This window comes from Thunnus thynnus, chromosome 8 (genome assembly GCF_963924715.1).
Source record: "Thunnus thynnus chromosome 8, fThuThy2.1, whole genome shotgun sequence".
NCBI lineage: Eukaryota > Metazoa > Chordata > Actinopteri > Scombriformes > Scombridae > Thunnus > Thunnus thynnus.
The window spans coordinates 30679635-30691887 of NC_089524.1; the positions used below are offsets into that span (position 1 = coordinate 30679635).

At 38.5% G+C, this 12253-nt stretch overlaps 1 protein-coding gene across 2 annotated transcripts in view; it reads left to right on the forward strand.

Moving 5' to 3' along the window:
• Window positions 1-12253, forward strand: part of tbl1xr1a (TBL1X/Y related 1a) — a 51308-nt gene that overhangs the window by 14717 nt on the left and 24338 nt on the right. Inside the window, exons 1-2 of one of the 2 annotated variants that reach the window (XM_067597944.1) lie at window positions 4851-5846; window positions 7556-7621. The gene's annotated coding sequence lies outside the window, so the exon portion shown is untranslated. Of the gene's footprint in view, window positions 1-4850; window positions 5847-7555; window positions 7622-12253 lie in introns of those variants that run through there. The other variant, XM_067597943.1, reaches the window with a different exon arrangement.

Below are 12253 nucleotides of genomic sequence, written 5' to 3' on the forward strand. Positions count from 1 at the left end.
AGATGAGATGTGGTCAATGCCAAAAGCTTGTAATGTGGATGGGTTACTGTTATAGAAATCCACATAGTGTCTAGCCAAAGGGTAGTTTACATTCCCTGCATGAATGGCATATTTGTGTTCTGCTAGCCTGTCCTGTAGATGTCTTTTTATTTTTCCAATGTAAAAAAAACTTTGCAACTGGGACATTCTAGCCTGTAAAAAGCAAACAAGATTTTACAGTTAATGAAATGATGAATGGTGAACTCCTGAGATGTTAAATCTGTAAATATCTTGCTATATATTACATTTGTGCAGTGGTTTCAGTGGTTAGACCTGTAGGACGTCTTGGGTTTTGGACCCAACCATGGTTGTTGGGTGTTTGGTTGAAGATGACTGTGTACCAGTTTATCTTGTAGAGTAGGGCATCTCCTGAAACTGATTAATGGTGGTTCAGGGAAGATCTGACTGATTATACCATCACTCTCTATAATACCCCAAATCCTATTTATAATCTGTTTAATGTTTTCTGCCTCTGTGCTGTGTGTTGTGACAAATACTACTCTATCTTTTGCTTGTTTGGGAGCATTTCTTTGTAGTAAAGTTTGTCTGTCCAGGTGTTTGGCTCTAGTGTATGCTTTCTGTAGGGTTGTGTATCTATATCCATGTTCCTGAAAGCATGACATAATTCATTGGATTTGGCCTTAAACTCCTTTTTCTGGTCACCAATTCTCCACACTCGTTGGAACCATAAGCGACATTCTCTTTGAGCCACTTAGGATGAAAGCTCTTGGCATATAGTATGATGTTTGTCTCTGTTGGTTTCCTAAATATAGACATATGCAAGGTCCCTTGATTATCTTTAAAGATTATAAGATCTTAAAAAAAAAGTGTATGATCTCCTTGCTGTAATCTAGTGACAGCTTGATGTTAGAGTTAATACTGTTCAAAAAAACATGGAAAGCTTGTAGCTCTGTCTCTGACCCGGACCAAAACAGACAGACATCATCAATGTACCGTCCCCACCAGATAATGTGCTTAAGAAAAACTGTTTATTTCATGGTTTCAGCAAAGTCTTCATTTACCTAGGTATAAACCTGCAGAAGAAGGACTAAAGCAAGCCCCCATAGCACACCCTTTTGTCTGTTCAAATACTTGAAAAATGAAAATGCTATTAGTCAAAGTCCATTCTGTCAGTGGCAATAAGAAATCATTGGGTGGCGGGCAATGTTGATATTGTGGCGGGCTGCCACAAATAAACAAATACATGGGAAACTCTGTGTATATGTGTGCAAATATTTACGGGGGATTAGTTTTCCAAGCAGAATCTGTGTTACTGCTTAGATTTTTTTGAGAGCTCCCTCAAAGAGCAGAGTCTTTTCTGCCAAACCTAACTGTACAATCATTTGCTATAAATGGTCAATGCCTAGACTCAAGTGTCTGACTGAAACAGAAGCATTACATTTGTTAGCAAACTGTGACGGGAGCGCTCACTTTGCTTGTTGGCGGATGGTAGCATGGGAACACCCCAATACAGCTGGTGTCCCAGTGTTTCCAGAAGGAAAAGACAAAGGGACAGTGGGCATTCCTCGGCTTCCAGGACAGGGTTGACCCGCCAACACAGGAACGCCCCACCACAGCTGCACTCTGGGTGTAGATTTTATACTGTAGCACTGGACTGCTGTCTCCAGTTGTTAGACCCAATGCAATGTTTTTTTTTCAGGCATTGTGGATGTGTAGTGGAAATTACATCTGAGAGTGACACAGAGCTTAGCCAATGGCTAACAAGCGTAAAATTTACAGTTTGATACATTGCAGTGACATCACAAAATTATAAGTAGGCAAAGGGACTTTATTTTATTTTAAACATTATTTGAATGTACTGGGTGATTTAAGTACAAAGAAGTATTTTTGCTTATCCCAAAAAACTTGTGAACAGGTAAAATGTTTTTTCTAAGGCTAATTCTCAAGTTTTTTTTGTAGTAAAAATCATGTGTGTGCATTGGTAGAGATTTGAGTGGCTGAACATAATAGTTTTTCTTTGTTTAATTGGAGGTGAAACATGGTCCTGTGCCTGTGGGATTGATGAACTTAATGATTGCATTTACTCTGTCTCATAGTTATATGGTTGGAAATCTATATTCCACAGCAGGATGTTCCCGAAACTGTCACTGTATTAGAGAGTAATGAAACTGTAATGCTGTGGAACAAAATTGAAATAGCAGCAGCATTATTTGTGTATTCATGATAAGTAAATGTTGTTTATTTGGTGATGTAATGGTTACAATACAAGTTAAAAAGCAGCCAGAAAAATTGTCATAGGGCAGCATCGTGAAGAGGCAACACTCTTGCTCATAATACAAATATATTTGTGGAAGGGAAGAGAATTTGTCACCGACTAGTTTAAACTCAAGGTTTGCCAGAAGGACTAGTCGTGTAAAATTGATGCCTTGAGTTTCCTCTGCTTCTCAAAGGAGCCTTGTGTTCAGATCAGTGAGGATGCTGCCTGTGCAGCGGAAGTGTTCACTGATAACTGAAGATATGACAACTAGCCTGTTGTTATCTGTGCACGCCTGCTACCTCCGTTCAATCTGAATGTTTTTTTTCTTCTATGGTGCTTTTGCTGATTTAATGAGTAACTTCAATTGACTGCTGGCAAAGCTCCGCCTCCTTATCTGCTGTTGTTTCGCCTGTCAAACGTTGTGATTGAGAATGACATGTAGGCAGTTTACAGTGATAATGGTGACAGATTTACCACTCAAAATTTGTGGCAGTTTTTGAAACATGGGTCTTTGATTTAATGGAGAAATAAACAAAAGGAGGCCTCCCTTTTCTAGCAGACAACCATTGATTTTTCTGGCTGAAATGGGTTTTATCAGCTGCAGGTACTAGCTAGCTAACTGTGAGTTGGTTGAGAAGTCAGTCTCCACTTTGCTTGTTTTAAAATGATAATCGTGTCTTAAATATGCACTTTCCATGTTAAAAAACTGAGGCTAAAGCTACATGCAGAATTGTTGCTATATTGTTGCAGGGTAGCCAGTCAGTCCTAACGCTATTGGTCGACATTATAAATACAAACAGTATTTGAGAGGAGACGGACAGACTTAATACTGAAATACTGAAAACTTGTAAATGTGTTGATATCTCACATAACGAGAACTGTGTAATGAATTCCTTACACTTTGACTCTTCTGTTTTTGGATTTGGAAAGTTGATTAGACAGACACAATTAAGTTTCTCTCTAACTGCATAGAAGTAGTTACTACATTTATATTTAGCAAGAGTGGCACAACTTCTGTAGATCTGACAGCAGACCCTGTGAAATTTGCACAGCTGATGTAACATACCAGTGAGCTAATTATGAGCACCAGATGACATAATAAGAGATCACACGGATGCCATCTTTCATACTTTAGTATTATTGCATTATGGATTTCCAAAATAAACCATTTCAAAGTATCTCAGTGAGTTGGATTGAATATTTTACTAGGTAGGGTTTTATTTTCTCTGATGATGTGTCGCTTGTGTACTTCATGAGAAGGAGAAAGCAGAGGTGTGTTTAACTCCGGTTAAATGTCACGGGATCCTCGCAGTGCTCTGATGTATTGCATTATTATCAGGGATAGCCGGGGCTCTGTGTTGCATCAGAGGTTGATATGTTTATCTGTAATCCAGGGTTAAATCTAAAGGACCTATGCTGTGGTTGAGCTTGTCTGCTATGGCCTTGGATCAGCCAGTATAAAAAGAAGGCTGATCTCATCATGGATTTGTTGTGTTAACATGTACTTAGTGACATGACTAAAGATGTAGTATTGTTGTGAAGTCAAAAGCCTGTGGTCCATGAGCTCCTTTTTATATACAAAGGAGCAGTGATATTGTCTTTTGGAATGTGTGATGCTACAGTTGTGTTATTGTGTCTCTCATGGACAAAACTGACTGTTTAAAAAATAATGAGATGTGTGTGGCAGCTTCATAACTTGCCTAATGCAAAGCCAGTGAGCAAGACAGAAGCTAATTATATATAATCTGTAAAGTGTAATATGAATGCAATTTTATGAATTCTCATACTGAATATTAAACTAAAGCTGAATGTTGTTGCATGCTGCTGTTGTAGCACTCACTTTTTATTTGAAACTCAAACAACTGTGTGAACAAAGCAAAAAAAATTAAATAATTGATCTATAATCACCTGCAAAATTCTCAATGGAGTCTTATCATCACTGCAAGGTTCCCATGCAACCAACGGAGCACACAGCCATAAAATAGTCTGGCACACAACCCCCCATGTTTTTACACTTATAAATAAAGATATAACGTGTTAATTAGTGAGCTTTTGAGCTGCTGGTAGGTGGATTTTATTTTCTTTAGACAGAGCCAGGCTGTCTGTTTCTGTTTCCAGTCTTTGTGCTAAGCTAACTGGCTTCTGGATGTAGCCTCATATTTACCGTACAGACTGGAGAGTGGAATCAGTCTTATCTACGCGGTGTTCCCAGATCTCAGTAATTACTCTGGTGAGCACAACGTTATCATAACTAACAGAAATGATGGCCAAAGCCACGGTTTCAATAAACTGGACTTATGCTTTAAAGAGCAGTATCAAGAAACAACAAAGCTGCATAATGAAAAAGACTAACAGCAGAACAAATCCAGCTGTATTGGTGACTTTTCTTGGTGTATTTCTGGACTCCCACCAAACATGTTGGAACGACTTGCGCAAACCTGAGGGCTTATACTCGTTCACACGTTTTTGGGCCAGATGGAACATGTGCAAATAATTGAAAAAGTTTGTAACTAAAGTACAGTCAATAATACAAACATAAGGACATCCTACCTAAGCAATCAGTGTATTGGGTTAGTGTATCAGCCCAATTGTACTGACTGTGAATGTGAAGGTGCTTTGTATTACAAATATCTCTCAGACTGGTCAGTTTTTGATGTTATCAAGGCATTTTAAATGGATCAGTATGGGCTCAGGCTATTAAACGTGGAACTCAAACCATTTCAGATCCTCTCTGAATTGTAAAATATTTTGCTCTGGGTACAACAGCTTTTGAGAATCAAGAGCCTGACTGATACGAGGCTTGAGCTCCATGTCAACCTGTTGTTACACACACCCTTGGTTCCCCTCATCTACCAATCCACCCCCTTGACTTGTACTCATTGTTGATATTGTTCCAATGCTAACATACTTACATGTCTGGCTGGTGTGCCAGTTCTCTAATCTCAATAAGTCAAAGTAAAGCACCAAGCTGAGGTTTTTTCCCATGTTGACTTTATTTATTTACTCCTGGAGTCCACTTCAAGTTAACCCAGTTAGTAACTGAGTATTCCTAAAAAAAAAAAAAAAAAAAAAAAAAAGAAAGGAAAGAAAAGAAAAGGAAAAAAAGTACAGTGCATTCTATGAAGCAGGGTTAGGGAGTAGGTTGTTCATATTAGTCTTCAGTGATCATCATCAGGTCATTAGTATAGATCCTTTGTCGACCATGAATGTACAAAATGCCAGTTAGCTGCTGAGATATTTCCGTCTGTTTTCCCGAGGGCAATGTCACTGCTACGGCTAAAAGCACAGGTGTTTCATATTTTATGTTCAATGGAAGAAATAACTATCTTTAAAGCTTTGTGGAGCTTACAAACCTCATTCCTGCCATGCCAGGGCCGTGTCCTCCAGCAAACCCTCAGCAACCTTCAGCACTTCTGCGTTCCTCTAGCCACACCCAGACTACTCCTGCCTTATTTTTGGTAACATTATCTCTCCCTTTGCTCTGCAGCCTCTACCATAGCCTCCACCAGCACTGAGTGAGGCAGGAGAAGGGAAAGACAGGAATAGAGGGAAAGGATGAGTAAAGGAAAGAGGAGCAAAAGGAATCAAGGTCAGGGAAAATAGGAAAGAAAGCAATGAGGCAGGAGAAGGAAGCCTGGAAGAGAGTTCTTCATGTTCAGTTATTTCTAGTGCACTTCACAGTATTATGCAATCCAACACACTTAGCACAGCCTCAGTCTGCACCCTTAATAATTTCCACAGAGTTTAACAGTCTGAACGAAAGTGGAACAATATATGCTTCTCAGAGGTGGTGTAGGTTGCATTGCTTTACATTACACAGGTTTTGCTTTCATGATGGCCACTGGTTGTAAATGTCAGCAGTGAACGCGCTCTAATGATGGGTTGTTGTCTCCCTGTCCTCACACTGAAGAGGTGAACCATTGTTCAGACTTCTGAATGAGTGTCAGTCACATGGTCTGACCATTCAGTCCCCGTGTACTGCTGGCTAAAGCTTTGGGCTTTCTCTCTTTCAGGTCATTAGGATTAGGCAAGAATTCTGATGAATTTTACCAGTATAAGTACAGTATTTGACAGATAATTGAAACCTTCTTTCATTGTTACAAAGGCAAGATGGTGCTGAGTGCCACCAGTAAGTGACATATGTCTTGAAAAATGCCTGGTCCTCTGAGTGGTCTTCTGAATAAACACAATTATACTCAGTACTTGTTTCCAAAATGCATTGTGTGAATTGTTTAGGCATGACAAACATGCATTTCCTTCCTCGTAAAACCATGAATGAAAAAAAAAAAAGAAAAGATATTCTTTTGAAGAGCATTATTTACATATGTGTTTGCTAGCTAGCACTCTGCGTCCTCCTCGCCTTTTATCATCAATGGAATCGTGTGAAAAGCAGGAATGTGTATCACATTGTACGCATTAGGGCTGAATGTAGCAATTGTTTTCATTACTGATTCATCCACCAAATTTTTTCTCAATTATTCATTCGGTCTATAAAATATCAAAAAATAGTGAGAAATTATCTTCTCAAACCTAAGATGATGCCACCACACTGCTTGTTTTCACATCAGACAAAGAATAGAGAGGTAGAGAATGTTCAGCATGTGTGCTTGAAAAGGGACTTTAAGGCATTGACTAATCAACTAATGTTTCACCTCTAGTGCACATACATGAGCATCCTCATGCTTGTGCAAGTTGAGCCAAAGGTTTATCCAAAACAGAGACCTGCTCATCAAAACATTGCTCCATAGCACCACTAGAGGTCAAAAAAATCTCAAAGGTACCTGTAATATAGACATTTTCCTGCAACATTTGTGCTGTGTAAAGAATATACTACATTTGAAAGAAAATACAGACTTATATTTTGTATCAGTATTTATTTTCTTACCTAATCTATCTGTTCATGTCATAAAAATGTAGGCAAAGCTCTTCCTAAGTACAGTATTAACAGTGTGTAGTGTTCAGTAGCTTAAAGTTCTGTGATAATTTATGCATTTGCAATTAAAATGGCATATAAAAATAAATATCTAAACAGTGTTTAAAGTTGTGTTTATGGGTTTAATGGGGCTTATTACTATAACAATCTCAGTTGCGTTTGGGAGTCTGTTACAAATGGTTTATGTTTTGCTTGATCTCTTCACAGATATTGTACATATACTGAGCATAGAAACTCTGAAATGTACTGTGTGTTTTAGATAAAATTTATGTAAATGAGCTTTTAGAACTCTTTTTTTTTACATGATATAATTTTGATCCAATTTAAAATCCTCTTACTGAGTCCTCTGCCTCTTGTCATTGCAGGTTCTGAGCCCATGGTACAAGGCCGTCACTGAACGTACTGGTGGTGCATACAGACTTACTACTGTGGTGAGTGACTTACAGCCAGGTTCGGCTGTAAAATGTTTCTACCTCCCTTTAGCGTCATATCTCACTAGCAGTTTGTTTTCTGAACCTGGACATGAAAATGTGAAACAGGCACAACTCTCAAAAGACGACGCAACTTGTTCTAATGTTCTCTAATTAACGGCCTCTGATGGAACCGTCATTTGTTCCCAATTGATATCGGTTCTTGTTGCTTGATGCTTGTTTTGAAGTTTTACTAGAGAAACTTTAGTGGGTGGTGTTGCCATTAAATTTGTCTTTAATTGCATTAGCATGTCAATGGCTTTTATTCCATGTTATTTGTGAGTGGGTTATTTGCTTGAGTTACTGAGCGGTTGCTGATAACAGGACTTAATAAATGATAGCTCTCAGATTGTCATGTATTCCAAACGGAGGAATTCAACACAGATATGAGTTCATTGTACAGGAGGGTGGTGTTGCAGGATGAAGATGAAATGTAAAGGGGTTTGACACAAGATCTTCAACACCTATACAATCTAATGTAGTTCAGTGCATTTCAGCACTGACGTTTGACAAGGATCAATACAAAAACACATTGTTGATTAAGTTGACTGGTAGTCTCTATCATGCGCCAGTGGTGTGCCACTGCTTCCCTACATTGAAACCACATTTCCCGTAAACACTGTTGCTTCCTGTTCCACTCCCCCTCCCCAGTGTTTTATATTTTTCTGAGGAGAAGAAACAGTCTTTTCACCATCAGCAACGGCCAGAAATGTTGTAAGCTTTAGTTGCATTTCCATCAGATGTGTTGTACTGGTTTTTCTTGCTAACTCCACCTAGCAAAGGCAGGAGAGGACCCATATAGACTGTCAGTCTGCTGGGTGATGGTCATGTTTGTTTTCATCGGGATACTCAAGGACTTTCTGTCTGACTTACTGACATTGTTCATTTGGTTTTCTGGCTGAACCAAGATGTGTTGTGACAGCTACGCTACTGCTCTCACCCGTTTTGGCAACTAGCTGTGTTAATGTCAGGTCAGGCTGATTGCACGGCTTTGTTTTCTTCACTGCAGAGCCCTCAGCTCTGTTTGTTTATTTCATTCATGATGCTGTAAGTCAGCACTGTAGTTCTTAGTCATCCAGTGTATGTGTGTTTATTTACCCAAAAAGCCTATAAGCTCTGGCGCATGGTTCTCATTTTCAGACCAGTCAGCACCAGAAACCAAGAATTTGGCCAGAAACACTATTGTGTGCTACTTGCAAGCAGCTCATAACTATGAAGATGATTTAAAGGCGCTGTGTCAGTTAGGTGCCGTTCTCATTAGGAAGAAATAGTACAAAAATAACAATCAAATAGTCTCATAGAAAAAGCCTTTTACACTGCAAGCTTCTCTTTTCTTTTTCGCATCAAGATCAAGATTTTTTTGCACCAACCCTTGTCATTTCATATTGAAAAGGTAAATTGGCACTAGCTGATGATGGGCTCTAAATGTTGTACTTTTTCAAAATAAAGTACAGTACTTTACAGGGAGGATTTTACAGTATTTTAAAAGAAAACTGGCTGAGATTTGGTTTCAAACAGTGAGATCTGTAAAAATGTGAGGGTGATTTGATGACGCAGTTCAATGTAATAATAACTAGTCAAATTTATGTAATGTCATTTTGCATATAGCACATGATTACAGTATATATTCATTGAAATAATTAGCTACTGTAATCTTCATGTGTAACAGACAGTGAGGAGGAGCGTATTGGTTTCATAAATGTGTTATTTAGTGTGTTTTGTGCCAAGAAAGCCACATAGCTCAGCTTGCTTTGGATTAGCTTTATACTGAGCAATTACCGACTTTGAAAGAGAGTTGGTAGGACAGGAGTCAAAGACAAACAACACACCCCATTTGTTTGTGCCCTGCAGAATCCTTTCAGCCTCAACTTTGTCTTAAATTTCCCTCTGACTCCTTGTGCTGTTTCACACTGGTGAAATGTTTTCCATGAGCCCAGGAGCAACACAAACAATTGTATGATAATGACAGAATAGCATTCCAGAGCCTTGATTTTTTCCTGTGTTAGTTTATAGTGAAAGGCTACAGGGTGTCCGATCTAGACTGAGCTGTGCAAAGTGTTTTGGGAAACATCTGATTGTAGTATTGTTTTTTTTTTTTCATTTTTTATTGATGCAGTCTTGAGGAAAACTGTGCTGCTCCCACAAGGCTGTCATATGCAACAAAAGGAGAAAGAGGTCTTTTGTTTTAAAATGATTCAACCCACGGTATTGATTCAGTGGAGCAGTTTGCCTAGAAACGAGCCTGTATGCTACGGCTTTTCTAGAACGTACCGTCATTCTCCAAATACACCACAAATATGTCAGACATATTTCTTCCAATGTGTCTTCAAGAAAGACTGAAATTCCACAACTCTTGCAAAGGGTCCGTCCCTGGTTAACCTTGATGCTCAAAACCTTTTTAGTGTGAGAGAGAAGAAGAAGAGGAAGAGAGAGGAGAGGAGTTAGTTCATGGTTAAATACACAAAAGGCCTTGGTGATATCGACGGTGATATTAGAGGTGCTACTGTTCTATTTCCATTTGTCCGATCTCTGGCAGAGACACAGACTTCATCACTTTGGAGCTTCGATGTCACAATAACAATGATAATTTATTTTAGATGAAATAAAATATGATGGCATCTGGGCGACACATTCACCCACTACTGCATCAGACCAGGGTTTACTTGGCAGCAGGTTGTTAGAGCTGTCAGTGACTCCTCAAAATCATCATGACTGAGTTGATTGAAGTAATTCCAATAGATTGAAATATAAATGCTGCTACGTGTGTAGTACAAATAGCGCACCACTAACTCACTGACTTCTGTGCATTTCTTTCTTATCCTTTCAGTCGGGTCTACAAATGCCACATGGTACAGTAGAGACAATCTGCATGATGCATGAGGAATCAATTGCACAGACAGTAAATCAGCAATTATTTGGATAATCGATTAATCGTTTGTCATTTTTTTCACGTAGAAATGTCAAACATCCTCAGCTCGCAGCTTCTCCAATGTGAGGATTTGCTGCCTTTACTTGTCTTATATTGTAGTACGTTCACAGAATCTTTGGGTATTGGACTGTGGAAACCATTATTTATTGATGACGTTTATTGACCAAAACAATGACCAAACGATTAATCAACTAATTGAGAATAATTTGGCAGATTCAGTCAGCTCTGAAGAAATAAAAAATACTATTCATCACTCATGTGACTGGCAGGAATCATTTTGGTTATTTTTCATTCATTTTTAACTGCAGTTTGACAGCAGAACATTAGTTGTGACAATGATAAAGGAGGTACATGAAGTTTTGCAGTCAAGTAAATGATTTAATCACTTAAAACACTTGGAAATAACAAAGTGATCCTGAAACAGGTTGAGTTTATAAAGTCAGCAAGGCTACTCTCTCCTCCACCTGATGGCTCACTTAACATCCTGTGTATGAGACGCAAAAGGTGGATGCTATTAACTGTTTTCAAAGTAATCCGTATTTGTGTGTATAAAAGTATCTATGGCGCACAAGCAGGTCATTGGGTGCTTGCACAAGTAACAGAGTTAACACACACTCCAGCCTTACTCACGCCTACCCATGGTAGCTTCCTAATACCCCATGCTGTCAATAAATAGGCTCATCCCGTTTGTCTGTCGCACTACCTCCGCTTCTTCAGTCTGTTACTAGAAATACATGCTCTCCTGGTTCTTAGGTAAGGATATGTGGATTAACGGCTTACTACAACGAAACCACTCAAAACAACAGAAAGACTTTAATCTGTGATGTGTAAAGCCCGGAGAAACTCTGTACAGATTAAAGTTAGTCGCATCTGTCGGGTGTGATGAGATGCTGTATTAATATATGAAATCTATTTTAATTTTTTCCAGATTTCATTTGATTTTTTCCCAAATTCTGTTTTCTTTTTTAATTTTTCTGAATCTGAATTCTGTGTTTTATGACTTTAGCACATTTTGTCATCAGAAAAAGTATCTAATCATGTGGTGGATGAATAAAATAAGTATTCAAAATGTAATAATACATTGAATGGATTGAATATATATCAATGAATTTGTAATAATGTAACACAACATTGCACTATTTTGTAATCAAAGAAAATGCATCAATACACAGTACACTCAGACATTAGCATGAATAAGCACTATGGCCTGAAGTAACCCTTCACATTTTATGAGTGATCTCACTGTGCACCATAAAAAATAATAATCACAAAATATCATTGGTAAAATGAAGCTCATAGTGAAGGGATTTTAACAGCCATTTACCCATCCTCCCAAAGTCAGGGTGAAGCCACAACCCCGTAGTGTTAGTAGGGATTCAGGGTGGTTCAACAGGGCGGTGTGCGGTCGATGCAATATTATTTATGCGTTTTTTGTTTTTGTTTTGTTTTCATTTTTTATGAAAATCGAGGTATGTTAGTCTGATTATTTGTCACCTGAATGGAGCAGCTGATGAACACATAATCACTTTAAATTGTGTTGTGACAGGAAACAATGTTGGCCTACAGCTGAGTCCCCTTAAATCTTGGATTTATGAATGAAGTCTGGCTGGACGTGCCTTTAGATTGTATGATTGGTGGAAAACTACTATACCTGTATCTATACC